We start from the raw sequence: 17,580 nt of genomic DNA on the forward strand, positions 1-17,580 counted from the left end.
GCAATTTATTAGGTAAGGGTTTTATGAATATTTTTTTTTTGCAATTTTTTTGTTTTTCCCCCCTCCCAAGGCCTCTCTTGCAGCGTTATCAGCCCTGGATTAAAATGGCCGAAATCCGCGGTTTGCGCCGCGAATCCTCAAAAATGCTGATCTTTACCGATGCACAAATTAAAGGCCGAAAAGCGGGCCTAAAAACGATAGTGAAGCGAAAACGGTAATTTTGGCGTAAAACTATCGTTTTCACTGAAAACCGAAATTCTAGACCTTAGAGTACAAAAGCAAGGATGTTATGATGGGCCTATACTCGTGTCCAATTCTGGACACCACACTTTAGGAAGTATGTGAAGGCCTTAGAAAGAGTACAAAAAAGATTTACAAGAATGGTTCTAGGGATGAGGGACTTCAGTAACATGGATAGACTGGAAAAGCTGGGGTTGTTCTCCTTGGAGCAGAGAAGGTTAAGAGGAGATTTGATAGAGGTGTTCAAAATCATGAGGGGTCTAGACAGAGTAGATAGAGAGAAACAGTTCCCATTGATGGAAGAGTCGAGAACCAGAGGACACAGATTTAAGGTGATTGGCAGAAGATCGAAAGGCGACATGAGGAAAAACTTTTTTATGCAACGAGTGGTTAGGATCTGGAATACACTGCCTGATGGGTGGTGGAGGAAGATTCAATCGTGGCTTTCAAAAGGGAATTGGATAAGTACCTGAAGGAAAAACATTTGCAGGGCTACAGAGAAAGGGTGGTGCAGTGGGACTAGCTGAAGTGCTCTTGCAGAGAACCGGTATGGGCTCGAAGGGCCGAATGACCTCTGTCTGTGCTGTAACCATTCTATGATTGTATGAATTGTTACAGTAGCCATTGTCTTTTGGCTGTTGCGCGTTTATGCCGTCAGGTTGTAAAGTTTCTGAACGAATATACAATCATCCATCATCATCATAGGCAGTCCCTCGGAATCGAGGAAGAACTACTTCCACTCCTGAAGTGAGTTCTTTGGTGGCTGAACAGTCCTGTCACAGACAGACTCTGTCACAGGTGGGACAGATAGTCGCTGAGGGAAGGGGTGGGTGGGACTGGTTTGCCGCATGCTCTTTCCACTGTCTGCGCTTGATTTCTGCATGCTCTCGGCATTGAGACTCGAGGTGCTCAGCACTCTCTCGGATGCACTTCCTCCACTTAGGGTGGTCTTGGGCCAGAGACTCCCAGGTGTCAATGGGGATGTCGCACTTGATCAGGGAGGCTTTGAGGGTGTCCTTGTAACGTTTCCGCTGCCCACCTTTGGCTCTTTTGCCGTGAAGGAGCTCTGAATAGAGCGCTTGCTTTGGGAGCCTCGCGTCTGGCATGCAAACGGTGTGGTCTGCCCAGCGGAGCTGATCAAGTGCGGTCAGTGCTTCAATGCTGGGGATTTTGGCCTGGATGAGGATGCTGATGTTGGTGCGCCTGTCCTCCCAGGGGATTTGTAGGATCATGCAGAGACATCGTTGGTGATATTTCTCCAGCGACTTGAGGTGTCTGCTGTACATAGTCCATGTCTCATAACCTGTAGATCAACATGGGCTATACAGCGCTTATAATGATGTGAGTTTAGAATTTTTACATAGCGTGTCGGCATTGCTTTTAGTCCCTATACAGTAACAACGTAACTTTGACTATTTGCAAATTAATGGCCACACTTATGCAGGTTTACTTTGTACACAAAGAACTGTAAATTTCCATTTGATTATTAGTTCAGGAGCGAGGTAATAGACTAATAGAACATAATATTTGATGAGCATTGTGCACATGGGACGACTCGTGTCTGAATTATTGGAGATTTGTGCTTCCTTCAATTTACATAAATACTTCCACTCAAGTTGCCGACAATTATTCTATTTATTTTATTTTGTTTTCTTCTTTCTTTTCTCAATTCACATACATAATCCCTTCAGGCAGTCAAGATTTCCTATTTTATTTTGGCATTAACATTCCTGATCTAATCCCTTTTGGATTTTATTTTCTATAATATGTAATATACATTGCTATCAAAAATCCAATATTGTCTTTCAGATGCAGCAAATGGCTTGGAGATGCTGGGCACTTGCAAAACCCCAGTTTGATAGAGCCAAGCCTTTGCTTCCATTTGGAATGAGCCAGTGAGAAAAAAATACATGACACTAGTGCACATGAACACAAGCAATGTCAAGCGTGCTTGTATGAAATCTACCACTTAAATGTGGCAGCTGCGTAGTTTTTGAGAAATTAGATAAGTAATTATTAATTTTTGTATCAGCGATGGCGCAATGGGTTCCACACTCGCCTCTGAGTCAGAAGGTTGTGGGTTCAAGTTCCGCTCCAGGGACTTGAGCGCATAAATCTAGGCTGACACTCCAGTGCAGTGCTGAGGGACTGCTGCACTGTCGGAGGTGCCGTCTTTCGGATGAGACATTAAACTGAGGCCACCTCTCAGATGGACGTAAAAGATTCCATGACACTATTTCGAAGAAGAGCAGGGGAGTTATTCCCGGTGCCCTGGCCAATATTTATCCCTCAATCAACATAACAAAACAAATTGTCTAATCATTATCCCAGTGCTATTTCAGGGAGCTTGCTGTGTGCAAATTGGCTGCCACATTCCCTACATTACAACAGTGACTACACTTTAAAATTTCTTCATTGGCTGTAAAGCGCTTTGAGACGTCCGGTGGTCGTGAAAGTGATACCCGCCCTCCTATGTGGCTCAGAGATGTGGATTATATACAGCAGACACCTCAAAACGCTGGAGAAGTACCACCAGCGCTGCCTCCGCAAGATCCTGCAAACCTATTGGCAGGATAGATGCACCAACATCAGGCCAACATCCCCAGCACTGAAGCATTGACCACGCTTGATCAGCTCCATTGGGCGGGCCACATCAAAGCAAGTGCTCTACGCGGAGCTTCAACACGACAAGCGAGCCCCAGGTGGACAAAGGAAATGCTTCATGGATACCCTCAAAGCCTCCTTGATAAAGTGCAACATCCCCACCAACTCCTGGAAAACCCTGGCCCACGATTCCCCAAAATGGAGGAAGAGCATCCGGGAGGGCACTGAGCACCTCGAGTCCCATTGCTGATAACAAGCAGAAACCCCAAGCGTAGACAGTGGAAGGAGCATGCGTCAACCCAGGCTCCCCACCCACCCTTTCCTTGAACTACTGTCTGCTCTATCTGTGGCAGAGACTGCACGTCCCACATTGGACTCCTCAGTCACCCGAAAACTCACTTTTAGAGTGGAAGCAACTCATCTCGACTCCGAGGGATTGCCTATGATGATGATGGTTGTGAAAGGTGCTATATAAATGCAAGTCTTTCTTTTTTTACTTTTTTGATCAAGATGGTTATTTTTGGGGAATACTGAACCTTGTGGACACATCGAGATTATCCCTAATTTTCTTTGCACACCCCATAGCTGGATCACCAATCTGTTCATCATTTGTACTGGCTAAGCAACAATTCAGCTGCATAGGAAAACACAGGATCATAGTATCATATAACACAGAAGGAGTCCGATCCTGCCTGTGCCGGCTCTTGGAACGAGCTATCCAATTAGTCCCACTCCCCTGATCTTTTCCCATAGTCCTGCATACTTTCCTTTTCAAGTATGTATCTAATTTACTTTTAAAAATTACTATTGCATCTTCTTCTATCACCCTTTTCAGATCATAACAACTCGCTGTGTAAAAACGTCTCCTCATCACCTCCATGGTTCTTTTGCCAATTATCTTAAATCTATGTCCTTTAATTGCCGACCCTCCTGCCAGTGGAAACAATTTCTCCCTTTCTACTCTGTCGAAACCCCTCATAATTTTGAATCTCCCCTTAGCCTTCTCTGCTCCGAGGAGAACAATCCCATTTTCTCTAGTCTCTGAAATCCTTCATCCCTGGTACCATTTTGCTAAATCTCCTCTGCACTCTCGCCAAGGCCAAATTTGAATGAAACATTACTACATGATTCATCTGTGCGTCATGAGTCATCTGTGTTTCAGGAAAATTCTATTCTGCAAAGTCAAATGCGGGATATTGTAAACCCCAAGAAGATTAAAATTCCTCTATAAATAATTTTAGTGCACTGCTTAACTTCTCACATGTTAAACTCGTGTGATCTACATTTCAAAAAATGTTGTTAATCTGATAAATATAAAAATAATGTGCAAAGACGAATGGAGAAGTCTCACTTAGAACAGGCTTCTGTTTAAGGTTTGGTTTGAGAAATCTTGCTCTTGCAGTGCTCGAATTGCGTCAAATGCAAACGAGAGTAGCTCCACAATATAAACTGCATCTTCCTCCTGGAATCTTCAGGGTTTTAAAATCAAAGCTTGGCATTACCAAATCATTAATTGCTGATTTACATCATTGTATTTTTTTATTCCTTCAATCTTGGGGAACGTCCTCCACTATGGTTCTTGGTCCTGGTCAGAAATCTTATTTTTTTTAAAATCTATTGTTTGGTGCTTCCTGTAACGTTATATACAATTTTTTTAATCCGTTCATGGGATGTGGGTGTTTCTGGAAAGGCCAACATTTATTGTGCATCCCTAATTGTCCTTGAGAAGATGGTGGTGAGCCAGCCGCCTTCTTGAATCGCTGCAGTCCGTGTGGTGAAGGTACTTCCACGGAGCTGTTAGGGAGGGATTTCCAGGATTTGTCCCAGTGACGATGAAGGAACAGCAATATACTTCCAAGTCAGGATGGTGTGTGACTTTGAGGGGAATGTGGAGGTGGTGGTGTTCCCATGCACCTGCTGTCATTGTCCTTCTAAGTAGTAGAGGTCACGGGTTTGGAAGGTGCTGCTAAAGAAGCCTTGGCAAGTTCTGCAGTGCATCTTGTAGATGGTACACACTGCAGTCACGAAATTACAATATGGAACAAAGCTGTCAGCCCAACCAGTCGATATTGGTCTTTATCCTTCATGCAAACAGTACTCCTAATCCAATGTATCTGTCCTGTTTCCCTGTCCCTTGTTCCCCCTTACCTTTCACAACCTATTTAAACTATTCTTAAAAGTTGCCTGGTCTCTGCTTCAATCACTAACTCTGGTAATGTCATGTATATATGCTTGGGGTTACTAGCCACCAGGGGGTGCTACTGTCAGAGGTCATTGGGCTGTACGCACGTGTGCGCGAGCCAGGTATATAAAACAAGCCACCATGTAACGTGGGCATTTTGGGCCCGAGTAAAGTTGAGCCAGGTTTGCACTGAGTGAGTTTACAGTGTTCAGCCTATCGAGTTATTACATACATAACAAGTAGTGCATTCCACAGACTCATAACCCTCTGTAAAAATGACTGTCTGTCATACATCTTTTACATTCAATCTTGTATCAGTGTCCCATCACTCTAGAACACTCACCACTGAAAATAATCTGTTTCTACCTATCCTGTCCCATGCCTTCATAATACTAAACACTTCTATTAAATCACCCTATAATCTCTTTTGTTTCAATGAAAACAGCCCCAATTTTCCAATCTTGCTTCATTATTGTATTTCTTTATACCAGCCTGTTGAATCTGCACGGAAACCGCTCTTACTGCCTCAACATTCTTCCTATAGTGTCGAGCCCTAAACTGCACATGGTATTCTAACTAGGGTCTTGCTAAAGTTTATATAGATTCACCATTACGGCGTGACTTTTATATTCTACACCTCTTGCCATAAAACCCATTATGGTATTACCCAATTTATGGCCTTATGCACAGCTGCTTTTAATGTCTTGTGAACCTGAACCCCTAAATCCCTCTCCTCTTCCACATCACCCAGCTTCCCCCCTTAAAGCATCATTATTACTATTTTTTTACTAAAATGTATTACTTACTGATATATTAATTCCATCTGCCACTTTGTTTCCCATTCTACCATAATATCAGTACCTTCTTGCAGCTGCCTTAGAAACATAGGGGTCGAATTTCGGTACCGCAGTTTTTGAGGTGGAATCACCGCCTGAGTGCTGATTTTATCGTTAGGCGTTAGATGCAGGCTCAAACTGCCAAATTCAGTTTTTACGCCCAAAGATGAGAGAGCAGCGCTGAAATAAATAAAGAAAGAAAACTTACCTTGATCTCTGAGCGAATAGACCCGAGCACCGTGATGTTCCCGCTACTTTTCCCAGGCAGTACGGACGCCTTGCCATTTGACGTCCGTACAAACCAACTATCACCAGAGTGGCGGCAAGGGGGCGTTGCACGCTGGATGTCATGACTGGCGTTAGACGGTGCAGCGTTACCTCTTAACGCCTCTACCAAAGAGCCTACAGAATTTCTCCTGAGCCGTGGACGCCGCTTAACACCGATGGTAGGCCTTTGCCACCTGTTAGCCGCCTAGCTGGTGCTAACGCACGGTGTTATTAAATGAATTTAGACCCCATAGAACCATAGAAACTTACAGCACAGGCGGAGGCTATCCGGCCCACTCTGCCTGCACTGGCTCTTTGAAAGAGCAGTTGTGCTTAGTCCCACATTCCCGCTTTTTGTCCCTAACCCTGTAAGTTCCTCATCCTCAAGTACCTGTCCAACTCCCTTTTAAAATTATTTATGGAATCAGCTGCCACTATCTTTTCAGGTAGTGTTCCAGATCCCGATAATTCTCTGAGTGAAAAAAATTCTCCTCATCTTCCCTCTCGATCTGTTTCCAATGATTTTGAATCTATGACTTCTGGCTGTTGTTCCATTTGTCAGAGGGAATATTTTTTCCCTATTTCCTCTATCAAAACCTTCTATTTTAGTATCATCTGTAGATTTGGATACCATTTCCTCTAGTCTTAGAACCGAATTACTGAAGTGGTTCCAGAATCATAATCGTAGGCAAATCCCTCGAATTGAGGATGACTTGTTTCCACATCAAAAAGTTCACAGGTGTTTCAATGATGTACCTAAAATTCCAGGTCCGAACTAAATCTTGAAGGGTGGAAGATGCCTGTGTTTAGATTTTTTTTTGTGTGTGGTGATTGTTGCACACCAGCCATCACACGAGCTTGACAGATCTAGGCTTTGGTTCAGTAGCAAGGATTACCCAAGACGACTGGAGACCTGCTCTGCTGCACGGACCTAGTGCGCACACATATGGCAGTGTGGGCTGGCCCGTGCTGACCCTGGGCCCTCGTCTCTTCTGGGCCCTGAATTCCTGGGCCCCGATCACGTTCTTCTACAATCTCTCGCTGCTCCTTCGCCCCGACCTCACCGCTCCTGCAGTACCTGCCCACACTCCAATCACTGACCTGGATCTTGGTGATGTCCCTTTTCACTGCCATTGCTCTCCTGCTGCAGCACGTGCTGCTCCCTGGAGTGGCATGCCACCACACTGTTCCTTCATCTCCCCAGCCCATTTCGATGGTGGTCACAGGCCGGTGGCCACTCAGACTGCTGGGCTAGGCCGCCACGCTGTTCCTTCCACTCCCCGGCCTGCTCCACTGGTGCTCACAGGTCTAGGGCCGCGCAGGCTGCTGGGCCAGACCAGCATCTGAGTACCTTTTTACGGTGGGAATAATAGGCTATGAGCACCATCGGCCCAGCAGCCAGGGTTCCAGAGTAGAACCCTGTTGGACACCAATAGCCACTTCCAACTACTCAGAGGAACTGCCTTTAACCTATGGGCTGAATTTTGGCCACCATCCAGCGCCGTATTTTTGCCGTACGATGCTTTTTTTTGGAGCAGACTAAAATCTGCAAGTTTTGCCAAAGCTTCTGTGCTGTTCTAAAGTAGGTACGTTCGATTTTTTAAATTCCCGATTTTTTGACGTCACTGGGCGGAACCTGCAGCGTGCACCACTTCAGGCCATTTAAGCGAGTTTGTCCAAGTACGATTTTTTTTCTAAAACAGCGCACTGCACCCTTCTGAAAAACCTTCGCTACACTTAAGGAAATCGGCAGAGAGAAGATGCCATTGTTTTAGACGAGCTGAAAACATGGCATTGGCAGGTGGCGGGGGTGAGGGGGGTCTTTGAAGCGCAAGGCCTTTTAGCCCAGAATAGGAATGGTACTGGGGGCGGGGGCGCCATCCGGCCCAGGATGACAGCGGTACTGTAGGTGGGGGCAGGGGTGGAAGCTTTTTGGCCCAGGATAGCAGTGGTACCGGCTGGAGCGGAGGGCCTTTTGGCCTGGGATAGGGGCGGCACCAGCACCTGGGGCAGGATTGGGGGTGCCATTCGGCCCAGGATAGGAGCAGCACTGGCGGGGGGGTCCTCTCGGCCTGGGATAGCAGCGGCGTAATTTTCCGTTCCTAGCCCGGCCTCAGCCCCTCATCAGCAGTTTCCAGCCTCAGCCCTTGGTCAGTTCCAGCCTCAATCCTTCAGAGCATCCCTCGTTACCCTGGCAACATCAGTTTTTGGCACAGGCCTTAAGCTCCACCCAAAGAGCTTAAGGCCAATGTGCGCCATGCCAAATTCAAAGTTAATTCTGGTGAAACTCGGAACTTTTTTCTGGCGTAGTCGGACCACAAAAAAAAAATCGGACGTACCTCTTCAACTGGGCCAAAAATCGCCCACATGGAAAATTGAGCCCCTACTCTGTGTTTCCACCCTTCTAACCAGTTTCTAATCCAATTCTCTACTCTTCTTATTACATACCTCTTAAGTTTCTCAAATAGTCTCCTGTGTGGTGCCTTGTCAAAGGTTGTCTGAAAGTCCATGTACGCCACATCCATTGCATTTCCCTCATCCATCATCTGTCCCCTCCTGAAATAACTCTAGTTTGGTTTGTGAAGCCTGAGCTTCCTTTCCTCATTAATTGCTGTCCATTAACGTACTCCTTGCCAACTATTATGTAACACATTAGCTGAGAAATCCCGGTCGGCTGCTTGCCACGGACGATCGACTGAAAAAGGGAAAAAAGATACGCACTTACCTGTTTCTACAGTCACATGGCTCTGGCAACCAATCAAAGTACAGTATTTTCTCATTCCTAACAATGGTAACTCCGTAAGTTGGCATTCCCATTATTATAATTGAGAAACAGCCCCCAAACACCCAAAACACGAATAAAAAATAGAAAAAAATACACCACATATTTAACATTAAATTAAATTAAAGTTATTTATGTCATAAAAATATATGTTTTTCCGATTTTTTTTAAGGTATTTTTAATTATGGTTTAAAATAAACTTACCTTACTGGTCAGGGTTTTTAACAATAAAATGTGTTTTTAAAATTTTATTTTGCAATGTTTTTGTGTGTTTTAAAACTCTTACACCTGTAAAAGTAGGCTATGTGCCTGCTTTTATCAGGCGCAAGAGGTTTCAGGATATCCGCTGGGCAAGATATGGGTAAATACCGCAGTCATGCCCATGCAAAATGTTCTGGCTGCAGGGATATGGAGGATCTGTTAAGCTGGAGCTCGACAAATCGGAAAAAACGGTTTTCAGCGCATGCGCATTGTGCGCTGAAAATCTCTTTTGCGATGCCTTCCCGGGTCCGTACACACTCCATGCACACTCAGTACGGACCCGGGGAGGCTGGGATTTCCAGGCCATTAATGCCTTCCTTTGTCATTGTTAGATCTCTTAATTTCCAATGAAATATGAACTCCGGTTGTAGTTTAAATGTAATTTTATTCTGGCAGCAGCAACAAGCTCTTGGCTTTAAGCCAGGCCTTTGTCCTTCTGCGACCACATGGCCAAAATGGCTGTTTATGTACCTGATCAGTTTACAGAAAAGAACTCGCCCTCTTTGACCTTATTGGCTCAATTAATAGTCTGTTAATCTTTAATTGGCTCGCTACCCAAAGGTCCTAAATTGTCAAGTTGATTGATGACTTAATGCAACATGCTGAGTTGCACGTAGCAGCTTTGACTTGGGGGTCTGTGAATTTTCACAGCCTGTCTGAATGCAGCCTGTTTGAATTCTCTATCAATCCCCCTTTTGATTTTTTCACAAACTGAATCAAAAAACATCAGCTATCACTGGTTAAACATTCTGCAAAATAATTTCAAACATGTTAATAGAGTTTCCTTCTAAAATTTGTTGATGTGTTTCGCCACATGTCCGGACTAGTAACTTCCAAACAAATTTACACCAACCCGAGTTCCATCGTGGCCACAATGGAAGCCTGGTTTTAGTAGGTTAATTAACCTTATTCCAATTTAATCCAAATCAATATCTTAATTCAACCAGTAACCAACCTTCCCTGAAGCATAACATGCCCCTGTGCCATGTACAGACGGTCTGCTGGGACCTGCAAGGTGTCTCACATGCGGGACAGCAGCTACAGCCACCTGGTCGCAACAACATTTAATCAACATAAACAAACAATATAAAAGTAAAACAATTACAACAAATAGAATCAAACCTTGCACCAATGAAGTTCCTATTGAACCTAGCCATTCAGTGGCTCCACTCCACAAAGTGAATGATGGGGGTTGCTTAAGTTTTTCTACCTCCTTTTGGATATGCTCCGCTAAGTGGGTAATTTCTTCGGAGCTATCTGGGATATATGTGCAACATTCAGTTCTGAGTAGGGTGCAAGTACCTCCCTTTTCAGCCAGGATGTAATCAAGGGCCAGTCTATTCTGTAGGGCTACTGTGTGGATTGCTACCATTTCTGCATTGATTTTAACTAGGGCCTCTGAGGTATCATTGGCTACCCGTTCCACAACGGAAGCCATGTTAATGGATTCCCTTGCCAGTCTGGCGGTCCCATACCTGAGGATCAGAATGGCAAAGAACCTCTCTGTTTCTGTGATAGCTCTCTTAGGATGGTATAAATGTTCCGACAGTGACTTTATATGATACATATAAGGCACAATGTAGGCTAAATAGCAGGATCCCGTCCAATTCTGGGGCAGTCAAGGGTAGGCCTTGTGGCCACACACCCAATAGGTGCCATTATAGGCAATGAAGGTTAGCTGTTTCTTTGTCAGCAAAACTCCGGGGCCTGTCCAGGCTTTTCCATCTGTTTTATTCAGAATCCCCGTTACGTTAAAAATTCCCACATCGGCCCAGTTCCGTGGCTTGTTTATATTATAATTCCGGGAGCAGTTACTATACCCCATATTTTGGCCTCCTTTGATGTTTCTAATCAGACAGACCGATTCCCCCGGTCTTCCTATTCCCATTGTATTAGTGATAACAAAAAATGGGGGCCGTTTGGAATTATTGTAGCACGGTTGGTATCCCCCTTCAAAGGTAGTCAGATTGTAACCTGCTGACTTCCATTTACGTGCCCAGTTTTCCGTATCCTGAAACGCATTGCCTGTTTTGTTTTGATTAATTATCCACTCAGCCATTTCCGAGATATTCAAGGGAACTGGCCTCAAGGGAATCCTTCCCTTTGAGTGAATAGGAATATGTGCACACACCCAACAACTAGAAATATTACCTTGTTTGGCATAAATGTATGACATATATAAAAAGGTATTTACATGTAATTCCCTTGCTACCCTACTATTTCCCTTTGGTGCAGAGGGTCGGCTAGTAAGAAGTAGGCCTATGCCTAGAATACCGACAATCAGTAATACAGTAAATTTATACATTTTCGCAAAAAGTAATTGTCCTTATTAGATTTCAGCTTCAGTTACGGGTGCTCGTTTAACGTGTGAAGCATGGATCCAGGCTTTCTTTCCTTGGACTTTAACAGCTGCCTGGGTGGTCAATAACACTTGATAAGGTCCCTCCCACTTGGCATCCAAAGGTTTTTTATGCAACTTTTTCACATACACCCAGACTCATGGGATGATGTCGTGTCCTCCTTCGGGTGGATTACCCCAAGCTGCCGATACCTGTCGGGAAACAGAACTAATAGCATTGGTTAGGTTCTGACAGTATGATAACAAAGTGTCACTCATTAAGTGAACATCAGCTTTCTGTAAATCGATAGTTCCTGGCAGCGACATGGGTCTTCCTGTTATAATTTCAAATGGGTTTAGACCTGTAGTTCTGTTCGGGGTTGCCCTAATGCTACATAGCACTATTGGTAGTGCCTGGGGCCATGGTGTTCCTTCTTGGTGATATTTGGCAATCCGTTGTTTCAGAGTTCGATTCATTCGCTCTACTTGTCCTGATGATTGTGGATGATAAGGACAGTGTAAATCCCACATAATGTTCAGTAACCTGCAGACTTCTTGGCAGACAGCACCTGTGAAGTGTGTTCCCTGATCTGAGTCAATGCTATTCGGGACTTCCCATCGGGGAATGTAATCCTTACACAAGACCTTTGCAGTGTGATTGGCTGTGGCTCTTTTAGTTGGGACAGCTTCTACCCATCTAGAGAATCTGTTGACCATGACAAGAATGTTAGTGTATCCTTGGCATGAAGGAAGAGATATATAATCAACCTGCAGATGCTGGAATAATCCGACAGGGGCAGGGGGCCTCAGTTGGGGCATTACCGTGATGGGTCCAGAATTATTTTTCTGGCAGACCACACAGCTACCAGCTGGGCATGTTTTTTAAATCCCCGACCCCACCAGCTTTTCTGGAACCGTGCCGTCATCTGTTGTGAGGCCAAATGTCCCCATGAGTGGATCTGTTGGGCTAAAAAAGGCATAAGCGCTTGTGGCGCGACTGGCTTTTCGGTAACTCTTTATCTCCAGACACCATCTTCACATAGCTTAATTCCTGCCTCAATCCATGTCCATTTTTCCTCTCGGGAGCACTCGCCTTGCATTGTTTGAAGGTCTCGTGTCAGAGTCCTGAGTGCTTTCAATCTGCACATCTGTGTTGGTTCTTCTGGGGGAATGCCCTGTGAGGCGGCATCTTTAGCTGCCTGGTCGGCTAGGGCATTTCCCTGTGCTTCCGTGGTATTTTCCTTGGTATGGGCCTTACACTTCAGGATGGACACTTCCTGAGGTAATTGTATAGCTTCTAGTAAGTCTCGGACTTCTTTTCCATTTCGGATTGGTGTACCAGCAGCAGTGAGGAATCCTCTTTTCCGCCATAACAGACCAAAGTCATGAGCGACTCCAAAAGCATAACGCGAATCTGTGTAAACATTAGCTGTCTGTCCTTCTGCTATTCGACATGCTTCTGACAGGGCCCATAACTCGGCCTGTTGTGCTGACGTTCCTGATGGTAAACATTCTTTTGCCACTACCTCATATAACGTTGTAAGTCCCATCCTGATTTTCTGGTACCATTGTCAACAAAGGAGGAACCATCTGTAAAAAAGGAGGGAGAGAGAAAACAGGGAATTATAGACCGGTCAGCCTGACATCGGTAGTGGGTAAAATGATGGAATCAATTATTAAGGATGTCATAGCAGTGCATTTGGAAAGAGGTGACATGATAGGTCCAAGTCAGCATGGATTTGTGAAAGGGAAATCATGCTTGACAAATCTTCTGGAATTTTTTGAGGATGTTTCCAGTAGAGTGGATAAGGGAGAACCAGTTGATGTGGTATATTTGGACTTTCAGAAGGCGTTCGACAAGGTCCCACACAAGAGATTGATGTGCAAAGTTAGAGCACATGGGATTGGGGGTAGTGTACTGACATGGATTGAGAACTGGTTGTCAGACAGGAAGCAAAGAGTAGGAGTAAATGGGTACTTTTCAGAATGGCAGGCAGTGACTAGTGGGGTACCGCAAGGTTCTGTGCTGGGGCCCCAGCTGTTTACACTGTACATTAATGATTTAGATGAGGGGATTAGATGTAGTATCTCCAAATTTGCGGATGACACTAAGTTGGGTGGCAGTGTGAGCTGCGAGGATGATGCTGTGAGGCTGCAGAGCGACTTGGATAGGTTAGGTGAGTGGGCAAATGCATGGCAGATGAAGTATAATGTGGATAAATGTGAGGTTATCCACTTTGGTGGTAAAAACAGAGAGACAGACTATTATCTGAATGGTGACAGATTAGGAAAAGGGGAGGTGCAAAGAGACCTGGGTGTCATGGTACATCAGTCATTGAAGGTTGGCATGCAGGTGCAGCAGGCGGTTAAGAAAGCAAATGGCATGTTGGCCTTCATAGCAAGGGGATTTGAGTACAGGGGCAGGGAGGTGTTGCTACAGTTGTACAGGGCATTGGTGAGGCCACACCTGGAGTATTGTGTACAGTTTTGGTCTCCTAACCTGAGGAAGGACATTCTTGCTATTGAGGGAGTGCAGCGAAGGTTCACCAGACTGATTCCCGGGATGGCGGGACTGACCTATCAAGAAAGACTGGATCAACTGGGCTTGTATTCACTGGAGTTCAGAAGAATGAGAGGGGACCTCATAGAAACATATAAAATTCTGACGGGGTTAGACAGGTTAGATGCAGGAAGAATGTTCCCAATGTTGGGGAAGTCCAGAACCAGGGGTCACAGTCTAAGGATAAGGGGTAAGCCATTTAGGACCGAGATGCGGAGGAACTTCTTCACCCAGAGAGTGGTGAACCTGTGGAATTCTCTACCACAGAAAGTTGTTGAGGCCAATTCACTAAGTATATTCAAAAAGGAGTTAGATGAGGTCCTTACTGCTAGGGGGATCAAGGGGTATGGCGAGAAAGCAGGAATGGGGTACTGAAGTTGAATGTTCAGCCATGAACTCATTGAATGGCGGTGCAGGCTAGAAGGGCCGAATGGCCTACTCCTGCACCTATTTTCTATGTTTCTATGTTTCTAAACAGGATGAGGTCTGGGTTGTGCAGAGGCTCCTCTGCTGCTCAGGCTGTTTCTTCTGTTTCTTTTAAAATCTCCACGCAGTCATGCTCTTCACATTCTCCCCCCTCTTGCTCCCTCGATTCTGACATCGGGAGCATAGTTGTGGGATTAACGGGGCTGGCCCGCACGATATGGAGATTAGGAGCTTCCAAAATGGCTGTCGAGTGAGTCCATCTAGCTGCGGTCACCTGAGACATTCTATTCATAGACAGCAAAGCGTGTACGGTGTGGGGACACTTGACAATCAGCTTTTGGTCGAGGACTAGACCCGCAGTGATCATTACTGCTCGACATGTAACTTCCCCATCCGAGGGCTACCGCATCCAGTTTTGCCGAATAATAGCCAATAGGTCTTTGCCGATCCCCATGTTCTTGTGTCAGTATAGCTGTCATGTATCCTTCTTTCTCATGGACAAACAGGGTAAATGGCTCACCACTGTCGGGGATTCCCAGAGCCGGTGCCGAACATAAAGCCTTTTTCAAACTCAGGATGGCCTCTTGCTGTTCCTTAGTGAGGGTGATGGCTTCTTTAGAGGCACGTTTCCCCTTTAAAATATCATTCAATGACTGAGCAAGCTGTGTGAAGGAGTCAATCCAATTTTTGTTAAAGTTACACAATCCCAAAAAAGACCTTAGTTCCTGAATAGTGGTGGGTTTTTTAGCAGCCCGAATGGCTGCAGTTCTATCCTGGGTAAGTTCTCTCTTTCCTTGTGAAATCTTTTGTCCCAGGTATACAACCTCTTCTTGGGATATTTGTGCTTTGTCAATGCTGGCTTTATGTCCTTTCAGCCAAAGGTGATCCAGCAAAGCTCGTAAATCTTGATAATGTTGTTCTTCCGTGTTTGAAGCTAGCAGGATATCGTCTACATATTGGATGACCGTGGATGACAGGAGAGGTAATTCTCGCAAATGGCTTTGTAAAGCCATGTGGAATACCGTAGGGCTGTTGTGGAAACCCTGCGGTAACCGGGTCCAAGTATACTGTTGTCCTTGGACCGTGAAAGCAAACCACTGTTGAACCTCCGGTGCCAGAGGCACCGGCCAAAATCCGTTGGCCATATCTATAACCGAGAAATATTTATGTTCCGGTTTGAGGGCATTAAAAATGGTGGAGGGATCTGCGACCAAAGGAGCTTTTTGATCAATACACTGGTTAGCTTTCTTATAATCGACAGTCAAACGCCAAGTCTCATTCTTTTAGATTTCTGCACCGGCCACACGGGGCTATTGGAGGAGCTATGCGTTTTAATAAGCTCCCCTTGTTTCTCCAATTGCTGAATAACCGGTAAGATTCCAGTTGGACAGATGGGGATACTGTTTAGTGCATGGAGGCTTGGTCCCGGTAAATGATGCAGGCGCCATCTGGAGTAGGCCATAATCGTTCTTATCTTTAGCCCATATCGGGTGTTCCTTCAATTCTTCTTTCTTCAAAGTTCTAATTGACCATGTCACCCGACCATCCTCAAAATGCAACGATGAATCTACTTGGATTAGAACGTCCATTCCCAAAAGGGGTTGATCTACTGGGCCTATCCAGACCGGCGTGGTTAGTTCATGTGGACCCAGCCCTATAAGTACCGGTGTTTTCCTTTTAATTTCCATTTTATGGCCCCCAACTCCATAGGCTGTATGTGCCAACGGCAAAAAGTCTCCATATTGTAGGGGTAAGCATGTTAATTCTGCCCCTGTGTCTAAAAGACAGTCCACATCCTTATCGCCCACCCTCACAGTTATATATAGCCCATCTCCCCTTTGTTGTATTAGTGCGAGGAGGGGGGCCAGGGTGGGCTCTAATCGTCTTTTGCTATCCCAAGTAACTCCTTCTGTTGTTGTATTGTCAGTCGCTTAAATGCTTCTATGAGGTCGTTATCTTGTGACAAGCCGGGTTTGTTGGATGAATTGTATCCCTGGCTGCGTCCTCTTCCCCAGCCACGACCTTTCTGTTTTGCCCTGCACGTCTTGGCCCAGTGACCTTCATTCCCACAATAATAACATTTTCCGGGTAATTTTCCAAATAACTGTTTATCGGAATCCTGGGATTTCCATCCCACAGCCTGCAGGGCTCGATCTTTAGCTTCCATATCCCGATCTAATTGGTTACATCGATCCCGCAATGCTGCAAAGGTAGTTCCTCTACCTTCCCAGTCCGGTAACACTACCTTAAGCATTTTGGACAGTTCTGGCTTTAGACCTGCCATGAAAGCTGCTTTCAGGGGTCCAAACACTTGTTCATCCATTTCTTCATCCGTATTATTCATACCCGAATGTTCTAGCCACGTGCATCTAAACCGCTCGTCATACTCCAGGACCTCCTCTGTTCCTTTTTGTTGGCAGGCTGCAATTTTTCCCCAGTCTGTCTTAGCTGGACTGAAGGCTTGCAGCCAGTGTTTAATCGCCTCCCATCCTGTGTTTAATTCTTGCTCATCCTGCCCCAAAGCTTCTTCTACCTTGTCGTGCAATTTTCCTCCCTGTGTTTTTGGCACCATTATGATTTGCACTCCGTCCCAGGGATCAAGTTGATATATATTTCTTAAGCGGTCCATTTGGTCCCACGTTTTCACTCCCCCTTTCTTTGGATTGGGCAATTCCTTGGACCATTTATCAATTTTCTCTGGGTCTGCCGGATCATGAAAGAAGTATTCTGCATACACCCTTTTCTTCGTTTTTTTGGTTCCGCCCTCATCCGCAGTCTCTTCTGATTTGACTACAACTCGTCTTTTTTTTTTAAAACGGGGCAAAGCACACCCCTAATTCTTCATCCTCCGACCCTGTATTGTCAGAGGATTCAAAATCCGTATCTATTCCTCGGTCGTGTCCTCGGGTTTGCACTTTTAATTTATCCAAACATGGGTACCCTGGGAATTGACCGATACATTTTCCTTTTCCTATTACTGTCTCTTGACCTAATGATTTTTTCCATTCTTTAATTTCACCTTTAAGATCTTTAACTTCCGCTTCCGACTTTTCAAGTTCAAGTTTTTTCTGTTGCAGCTGTGCA

Source organism: Pristiophorus japonicus, chromosome 4 (assembly GCF_044704955.1).
Source record: "Pristiophorus japonicus isolate sPriJap1 chromosome 4, sPriJap1.hap1, whole genome shotgun sequence".
Classification (NCBI taxonomy): Eukaryota; Metazoa; Chordata; class Chondrichthyes; family Pristiophoridae; genus Pristiophorus; species Pristiophorus japonicus.